Below are 10,321 nucleotides of genomic sequence, written 5' to 3' on the forward strand. Positions count from 1 at the left end.
ATGTTTTCATGGAGGTTTTTATGCGATTTTCTAAATTTAATACCACTAATTTAGTGGTCTTTTTGGTCAAAAGTCAACTTTAAATGTCAAATGAATAAAATGCCCCTCTTCGGGTTAAAGTCCCTCTTTTTCGAATTTACCGATCAGACAATTTCTCCAAATTTTTACACTGTCTATTTTTATTTTTATCTTCACTTTTATCAATTAATTAAATTATTCTTGACATTTTTAATGCCATTTACACCTTGGTAAATTTTTAATTAAACCCCGAAATTTGTTCCTAGGGTTTCTCGAGGGTCCAGGACACTGCTTTTTTAGCCTAATTTCATTTTAAGTCTTTTATTTTACCTTAATTTTTCTTGTATTTTTCTGTCATGTATTCTATCATTTTATGTGTCCTCACTGTCATTTAGGTGTAGTTCCAGACACCCTGACTGTCCAGACAGACGTCAGTCGCCGGGGCAGTAGAATGTACGAACTACTGACGGTGAGGGCATTACAATTCTTTCCCTCTAATTAAAATTTTGTCCTTGAAATTTACCTGGTATGAAGAGATGAGGGAACTGCTGCCTCATTGTCTCCTCGCTATCCCAAGTTGCCTCTTACTTTTGCCTATCCATATGATCAGTTTGTAGCCTCTGTTTGGCCATTCTTCCTTCATAGAAGTTATTCCTCTATGTCTTATCTTTATTTTTCCTTTTGAATCATGTCAATTTGATTTTTAGAACTCAAGTTAAGGTCAGATAACCACAACTGACTCATTCCCAGATTCTGGTTCCTTAACTAGGTAGCTTTTGGACTTAAAATTTACCTAATTAATGGAATAGGTTGCAGTCACTTTTAGGCATGGTGATCTTCATAATAATTGTTGCCCTATTTCTTATGATCATTGAGATATTTGTATCACAATTTTTCAAGTTTTGTGAAATTATTTATGGCCAATTAACTGACCTAGGTTCATGTACCCTGTGCCAACAGGGGCTTAGTTCAGGATAGTGACTGCAGGTCACCTTTTGAGATTCTTAAACTCATAATTTGAGAAAGGTTACTAAAACAAAGTTGTAGCCTTGTTTCTCAAGTTTCTGGAAAGGTATGGCTCATCTCAATTGAATTTTCTAGTGGGAGTTATGACTAAAAGACTGTTCTGGGGTCAAGTGAAGTTTGGTCAGATTGCAGGTTTTGATGCAGTGACTTATTCTAATTGTTTGGCCTAGTTCTCTTATTTTCTAGGTTATGGTCAAAACACTAATTTTGTAGGTCTGTGTCTTGTGGACATTTTTCCACTAGTTTCATTGCATTTGAGTTATTGTATACCAAGTTATAGTCATTTTGCCAAAATTGATCGGGTGAGGTTAGGTCCAACAGTTTCTGGGTAACCTAATTCTGGGTAGTTTTATGACCCAATTTGAGCCAGTAATTTAGTTTTGTTTTTGGCATTTCTAGGTTTAGTGGTCTTCATGAAAATTGTAGCCCCATATCTAATCTTTTCAATTGTATCAGATTCAGGTCATTTGGACCAGTGTAGAGGGAGTTATGACCAAATGGATAGGTAATGTTCATTTGGTCATTTTTTGGGCTTGGTGCAGGGTAATCCGGATTTGGGCAGTATTTAGGTCAAGTTTTGGATAGAATTTGGGCATGGTTTCTTCATGAAAAATGGGCTATTTTGGGTCTAGGTTCATATTTTGGGCCTCATACCAATTGGAGACACATATTTTCAGTTATGGTTCAAAACTCATGCTGGACTCATTGAGTCCCAAAACCTGCAAAAAACAAGTACTCCCAATTTCAATTTTCTCCATCTTCCTTACTTTAATTGGCATGCATAACACTTCTATAAGCAACAATCTCAACTCAACCAAGTCAATTTCAAGCATTTACATAAAGTCCTCGCATCATATATATAAACCCTAATTCCAATCACCCAATTTACACAAACTCAACTCTTTTACACTTCTTATCATATCAACTATTTAAACATCCTTATGGAAAAATTTTTCATCATTTAAAAACATCAAACCTCACAAGATTCATGGCTGCCGAAATTAGGTTCTTCAATTCCTTTTTATTTGTTTTCATTTTCATGGAATACTCACTCATCTCATCATTCTTACAAGATTTAAAGAAGAGAGGGAGTGGTATTTTTGCACTTACATTGTGACCCAACTTGCAAATTTCAATTTCTCTTCTTCAAATGGGTATCTAAAGAATCCTTATGGAGTGGGGAGGATTGTTTGTGAAGAGAGCTATGGGTTTTGATGGGTAAATGAAGAGGAAATCAAGCTTTAAGCTTGATAACAATGGTGGGGAGGGAGAGACCAAGGGAGACGGGCAAGGAGAGAGAGAGAAGAGGAAAAGAAGATGGTTGGTGGGGTTTTGTCTCTTGTGGGTATTTATATATATACATTTATGGGTACTTAATTTTTTTTTTTAAATTTCATAAGCCTTTTTTTTTTCTTTTCTTTTCTTTTCTGATTTTCAATTCATTTCATAAAATTTTAATTTATGTTAATTATTTTATTCTCTCAATTTTTAATTTGACATTTAGGTCAAAATTCACCTATGGGCGGTGAAATGACCAAAATGCCCTTCGGGGTGCATATTGGGTTATTTTTATTATTTTTGTATCAATTAATAAATTCTCTACATTTTATTTCATTTTCTTTAACATCTTCAATGTCTTTTTTACCTAAATAACCTTAAAATTGGGTCCCAAAATTATTTCCTATTTTTATTAATTTTTTTTTATATTTATTTTATTAATTTAGGTCTTTTCACTATAGTTTAAGTGTAGTTTCAGACATTTTGATTGTCCGAACAGAAATTAGTCGCTGGAACAATAGAATGTACAATGTACGGACTACTTACGGCGAGGGCGTTATAGTTTTCATATAAGAAATGAATTTTTTTTATGTGTTTTATATATGAGGATGTAGTTTAAATAATAATAATTTTGATGTTTTGTAATTTGTTTTTTAAAATATGATAAAAAAATTTAGTCTTTTAATACTAAATTTTTAATGTGAAATAAATTGATTGTTGAGATATGTTTCTGTTTACAAAATGATAATTCAATTAAAATTCATCCTTCATCAATTTTTTTTTTTAAAGCAACCAATCTAAATTTGAGGATTAAATTATTATAAATGTTAAAATTTTAGAAATTAAACCGTTACAAAATGTGAAACATATTGAACTAAATTATTACATTTTTCAATCTATTAATAATTCTTCTATTTTAATTTTTTGTTGAATAAGAAATAAATATAAATACTTTTTTTATATTAATAATTCTTCTATTTTTGTTAAAAAAAAAAAAGTAACTTCATAGCTTATGCTACATGCAAAGCCTTGAATTCCTATTTCTTACATGTAGGGAATCTTTCAATATATTTTATATTTTCTCTAATTTAAGTTCAATAACTCCAATTTTCAAAAAAAAAAAAAGTTCAATAACTCCATAGACAATCAAGGTCTATTGGTCCAGCAGAACTTGGTGGAGCCTCTTGACCTTCAAAGGACCGGTGAACTAGTTCAGGATCGATTACCGCAGAAGATATATCCTGGCTAAGTGAAAGCTCCATTTTTGAGTCCTACTTCATGTTTGGTCCTTGGTTTTCAATCATCATCTTCGAGATGGACTGTTCTGGCAATTTGGGTCCTGCAAGTTTGCAAAACTCGGTGAAATTTGAGCGGAATAGAAAGAGTTTGGAAGACAGGTTTTTGAAAACAGAACTGAGGAAGAGGAGGAAGAAGACGTGGAAGTCAAGAGAAAAGAAGTATTGTCAAAGCTATCAAACATGTCTTCTTTGGCTTTTTGGTCCTCCATTGGCTTGGAGAAGCAGGTCACGTGTGATGTATTGTCCTTGGAAGTCCTTGTCTTACTGTTGTGTGGAGAAGAATCCATCAATGGAGGCCATAAAGATGATGGCCCTAATTCATTTCCATATGAACTCATCCTCACCAATCCTGCAATATGGGTTTTCTTTCCTCCAGAGCTCTTTTGGAAAACTTTGCAAATAACCCATTCATTCTGCAAATAAAGCAAGAGAATTCATCAATATTCAATAGCAGCACCAAGAAGGCATAGTAAATAAAAAAACAAAACAAAGTCAAATAGGGGAAACAGAAGAAGAACAAGACTTTTGCTATTTTTGGAAGATTATACACCGAGTATTTTCCCTCTAATCTATACTCCTGCATAACCCAATTGGTTTTTGTTCCTTTAGGGGCTCTCCCTTTGTAGAAAACCAAAGTCAAGGGTTTTAGCCCTGTAGATTTCCTTGTCTTTGCCTGTGGCTTGCAATAATCAGAAGCAGTAGCTCTATTCTTATGGGTCACAAAGATAACAAGATCCCGAAAAGGCATTATTGCAGAAGAGTTATTTGTTCGTCTAAAATTAAAAAGGACCAGTTTTCACCTGGAAGATTATTCTACTCTATCTAGATCATCTCTAAACAGAATATTTTAATTATCTATATTTGTTTTTTTTTTCTTTTATGAGAATATTTTGTTGTACTCTTCTTATTATCCTTATTAAAGAACTGCTATATTTTATCTAAAAAAAAATGATAAATTTTACTCAAATAATTATTTTATTAACAGATTACATATATCAACAATTAAATTGTTTTTTTTTTTAAATAAATGAATTAAATTGTATTTTGTAATACTTCAAAAATTAAATTATAAATTATCTAATAATTTTCTAGTGTAAAACAAAATTATAGTCAAATCCAACATTACAACAATAAATTTTCCATCTTCAAAATTTGAAAAAGAAATCGTGCTTGCTTTTTAAAAAGAAAAAAAAAAAAGCAACGTTTTTAGGTGATTAATCATAAAAAAGAAAAAAAAATTGTGTACACACGAGTATATGTGCATTCGTTAACTAATAAAATTTTAATAAACTATAATTTTAAATATGTCCTAGCATGATTTTATATAGGATTCACCATGATTTTATAAAATGTGGCGACTGTATAATGGTTAGATGTATATCTTGGATGTAGATAAGATTTTTAAAAAATAAAATTTGAAAAATATATTTCTACATTAAATATTGATCATAAAAAATTAGTCTAAAGTTATTATTAAGAATTATTATCAGCCCACAAGTATCTTTAATCCAATCAAAATAATATTGGCACAAAATATAAATAAAAAATTTGTAAAAATAAAAAATATAAGATGCTATTTCAAAATTAATTTATTTTAATTATATTTTTTTATTTTGGAAAAAAGGAAAATAAAACAAAAAAAGATAAATCACACAGAATCTCAAAGCAGAAGGCTGTCGATTTATCTTAATTAGATTTAGAATAATCTAAGTAATTAAATGATAAATATATAAATATATTGCTATATATGTTTGGATTATCTTAATCTGATTTAGAATAACCTATATTATTAAATGACTATTAATATATTGCTACATATATTTGGATTCTATATTCGCAAATGAGATTCATTTAAATTTGATTTTAATTTAAATTATTTGACTTTTTTTATTTAAATACATGATTTTTCACATTCGGATCATAGTGATATTTAGGTAATTCCCTTTACTCTAGCATTTAAACCTCTAATGTTGCAATGAGTGAATTCTCTCTTTAATTAATTATATTATTCCAAATATGTTAAGATCTCATTTAAATTAAATATGAAATATCATCTTTTTAAAGTATAATTTGAATTTCAATTGGATTAAAAAAATCTAAACATCTATGTCAATTTTAAATTTGAATTTCAATTGGATTACAATTTGAGATTAATCATTCAAATCATTTACTTCTCAAGAAATCTTAATAAAAATTATGAGCAGTGAAAATAGCAAAATTATTTGTTTTTATTATTAATGTAAAAAAAAAGAAGATTCTTGGCTCAAAATATAAACAAAAAATTATAAACATGAAAAATTAAAAATATAAGATTCTATTTCAAATTTAATTTATCTCAGTCAAATTTAAAATAATTTAAGTAATTAGATGATAATTATATTAATATATGGGCTTATATGTTCTATAATCTCAAATGAGATTCATTTAAATTTGATTTTAATTTAAATTATTTTAAATCTAAAAATTTAATAAAAATCACGATTTTTGTTTCCATTTTTATAATAATATTTGGCTTTTATATGGAAAAGGAAAAAAAAATATAGCAATGACTTAAAAGTTCTCAGTATAGTCTTAAGGCCATTTAAAAATGAAAGTAATTTATTGATTTTCTCATTTTAAAAAATAAAAATAATCATATACTAAGCCACAATTTTATTTTAATTATATATATATTTTATTTAATCTAGCCAGTGACTATCCCTTGAGTTAAAGAAATGTAATTTCATGACTCTTTAGATTTTTCATATTTATGATTTTATTAATATTTTGTATCAATATTATTTTTTATTAGATTCGAAATTTATTGACTAATAATAATAATAACCATATTTTTGTTATCATTTTTTAAGGTAAATCCATAAGAATAATGATAATATTTTTCATTAAATGATAATTACCTTCTAAAATCCCAAATGACTTTCATTTAATTTTGAGTTTCATTTAATTTTGATCTTTATTTAAATTATTTGAGTTTATTTCTTTAATTACTTAAATTATTCTAAATCTGTTAAAATCGCATTTAAGCATAAAAGTAATTAAGCATAAAAAACATATAAATTGCAATTCAATAATAAAAATTAAAGAAAAATCATGTTGCATGAGTAAACATTTATTTTCTATATATATATATATATATATATATATATATATATATATATATATATATATATATATAACTCATTTTTACCGATAAAAAATAGTATTTATAGGCAAAAAATTAGAACTAATTACCTCTTCACATGTAACTTTTTTTTATAAGCATTAAATTTTATTAAATTAAAATAAATGTCAAAAAAAAAAAACTTAGCAATATCGCTCTATAGCTAAACTCACCCATCAGGTTTTCCTGATACACCTAATTTAAAAGAGACATACTAAGTGAAAAAAAAAAACTGGTCAAAAAATAAAATAATGCATCACAACTAGTATGGGAAAATAATTCACGTACCTTGAGTGATAAGGCTAAGAGAGAATAAAGCACGTAAAAGAAAAATTTTCGACATTGTTGAATGCTAAGCTAAGCTCTCTTTTTGTTTTTGAACATATGATAAGCAATGTGAGGTTTAAACTTCAGCCATTTATATAATTTTTGAGATAACTATTGTGGTATGTATTAAATGTAAAAATATTATTAGGATTCAATAATAAATTTTTATTTGTAATAATTTTGAGCTTTTGTTTTTGTTATTTTAATATTAGTAATCACTGAAAAATAAATCCAATATATTCAATTTGTTTTTCTTTTGCGCAGCAATTAAGAGATTTAAATCTTTCTTTAAATGGTATAAATTGTTATTACAATATCCATTTTTCCAATAAAGGAAAAAATATTTAGATTTTCAATTAACAAACCAATATTTATATTTCCTTCTTCAACATTTAATAAAGAAATCGTGCTTGCTCTTTAAAAAAGAGAAAAAAAAAAAGTCACGGATTTAGTCAATTGTTCATACATAAAAAAAATAATAATAATAAATTAAAGTTCACCATGATGAATAAACATGATGTAATTACTAGTTTGTGATGTAATAAAAATTGTAAGTTTATATTTTGGATTGTAATTAAAGTTATGAATATTTGCATATGAATGTCTATATGAATGAATGAAATAAATGAATGAACTTGAGATTGTATAAGCAGAAATGAGATAATATGATATGTAGAAATATGAGACATGGTATTATTTTAACAGATAACTTGTGGAAGCCGCCAGATGCCAATTAAACAGAGAGGGCTTTACTCGGGTATCCACAGAAATAAATTGTGATATAAAAAAAATTTCACATATTTTCTATAAGCTTAAAATTAACAATGAATAGGATAGCATAAGATAGGATGCTCCGGCACCAAATGTGGCACTCCTCGCTCAGCTACACTGTAGACGGGTAAGGGACGTTACATATCTCATATGGACATTTTCAAAATATCATATTCTCATCTATCTAAAGAAAGCATTTTTTTATGGTATTCCCATGTTGCATATATATATTTTTTTAATATTGCCACACTTCACTTCCCATAAAAAGATTAATTATGCTAATTAGTAAGCATTTCTTCTTAAATGATAATTCTTTCTATCCTTGCAAATCATTATTATAATACCATTCTTAGATCAATTTTAGTCTTAATGTTATTTTAGTTTTATATATTAAAATTAAAAATTATTTATGTATTATCTATATATTAAATTTTTTTATAGTTACATGTAAAGCACAAACAACTCTCTAATTTTAGCCTTTCTCTCGCTGTATAATGATAAGGGTTATCAGTATAGATAACGTTGTATATAGATTGGCTCTGCAATCCTAATCAAATATGACTAAAAGCTAAGGCTTATCTCTAATACCTGTATATATAGCTCATAGCAATTATTACAATCCATTTGACTTCCATTAAAAAAAAAATTACTTTACATTTTCAATCAACAAGGCAATATTAAAATTTCCTTCTTCAATATTTAAAAAAGAAATCGTAATCTCAAATGTTGGTAATCTCAAATTAATCATTCAATTACAATTCATTGTGATTCAGTCTTTAATCAAAGCAATTAATTTAAATTTGAGGGACTAAATTTATGATAAATATTAAAATTTTAGAAACTAAACCATTATAAATAGTGAAATATATTGAACTAAATTATTAAAATTTTCAATCTATTAATGACGAATTTTAACCGAATAAATGTTTTTGTTAACAGATTACATATATCAAAAATTAAATTATTTTTCATGAAAAATAAATAAATTAAATTATAACCTTGTAATACTTAAAAAATTAAATTATAAATTTTCAAATAATTTTCTAGTGTAAAACAAAATTATAATCAAATGCAACATTACAACAGTTTGACAAAAAATTATATGGGTTTAGTTATGCAGATGGGGATGGGTAGCGTGGCTCCAACAGGATAGGGAGCAAGGCTTTTTAATGCAATGGAAATATATAAGGATTTGATAAATTATAGGAACAAATGAAAAATGTGTAAACTATTGCATTTGAAGATTCACCAAGCTTGGTGCTATTCATTATTATCACTATAATAATGTGTAGTAAACAATTGTTACATATTATAAGTGCCCAAGCTCTTCAAATTATTCCCTTAAGAACATGCAATTGTGGTGCTAATTATCCTAAACCCAAATGGACTGTCCGAAACATAGGTGAATGCCAATTGAGCTTTTGCAGGAAGAACTCCTCCATTGTAAGTAACTATGCAATCATCATTTTGGTTATCTAAGTATGGAGGGTTGATTGTATTCACTACTTGAAATCCCTTACAGTCTAATTTTATGCCTTTTCTAGTGCAAATGCAATTAATTGTCATCGTCACCGACCACTTCTTTTACACTTTCGCCTAAACAGTTGTAATATTTGAAACTCCTTCACATTGGCAATTTCTTGCAAGTTTCATAATCGGATGATAACTAAATTAGATAAAATATACATGTGAAGCACATAAAAGATAGTCAAAATATATGACACAATCTTTAATAATTGTTTTATATTTTTGTCAAAATTATTCTTAAGAAAAATACTTTCAAATTTCATTTTCCTATAACAACTAAAAGGATGTATTTAAAAAAAAAAAAAAAAAAAAAAAAAACCAATTCTTCATCTCAATCCTGAACCAATTATAAATTCTTTACAAAAATTAAAATTAATTACCTCTTTGCGTAAAATTCATTTGATTATGACTAAATTTAAAAAGGGAAAAAAATGCATCATATAAAAACACAAAATAACTAGCATTGGAAAATAATTCACCTTGAATTATAAGACTGAGAAAAAATAATGCACATAAAAGAAAAATTTTTGCCATTGTTGAGTGCTAGCTGATTTAGTGACAATTTACAGGTATTTAGGTTATTATATTCATGTATTTTATACATGTTTAGTTACCTTTTTATTCAATTTTTATGTGTTTTTACTTGTTCGTCATGTTCAGCTAATTCTTTGATTTTTGGATTTCTTTAGATAAGGTTCAATAATTTAGAGGATATGAACATGATTGGAAAGGTGATAAAACTTCAATTTTATGTTTTGGAGGTCTTTGATAGTGTAGTAAATTACATAGCCTATGTAATGCTAATTTCTAAAAGTCTAAAATTACATGGGCTATGTAAAATTATACGGGTTAGATGCTATAACTTTTGATGGAAAGGAAATTCAAAGTTTTAAGAAGCAAAGAATCACATGCAGAC

The 10,321-nt window shown here is 27.3% G+C and overlaps 1 pseudogene; it reads right to left on the reverse strand.

Moving 5' to 3' along the window:
* Positions 1 to 3,449: 3,449 nt before the first annotated feature.
* LOC131182083 (NAC domain-containing protein 100-like) lies at positions 3,450 to 4,368 on the reverse strand (annotated as a pseudogene).
* Positions 4,369 to 10,321: the final 5,953 nt, after the last annotated feature.

This window comes from Hevea brasiliensis, chromosome 8 (assembly GCF_030052815.1).
Source record: "Hevea brasiliensis isolate MT/VB/25A 57/8 chromosome 8, ASM3005281v1, whole genome shotgun sequence".
NCBI lineage: Eukaryota > Viridiplantae > Streptophyta > Magnoliopsida > Malpighiales > Euphorbiaceae > Hevea > Hevea brasiliensis.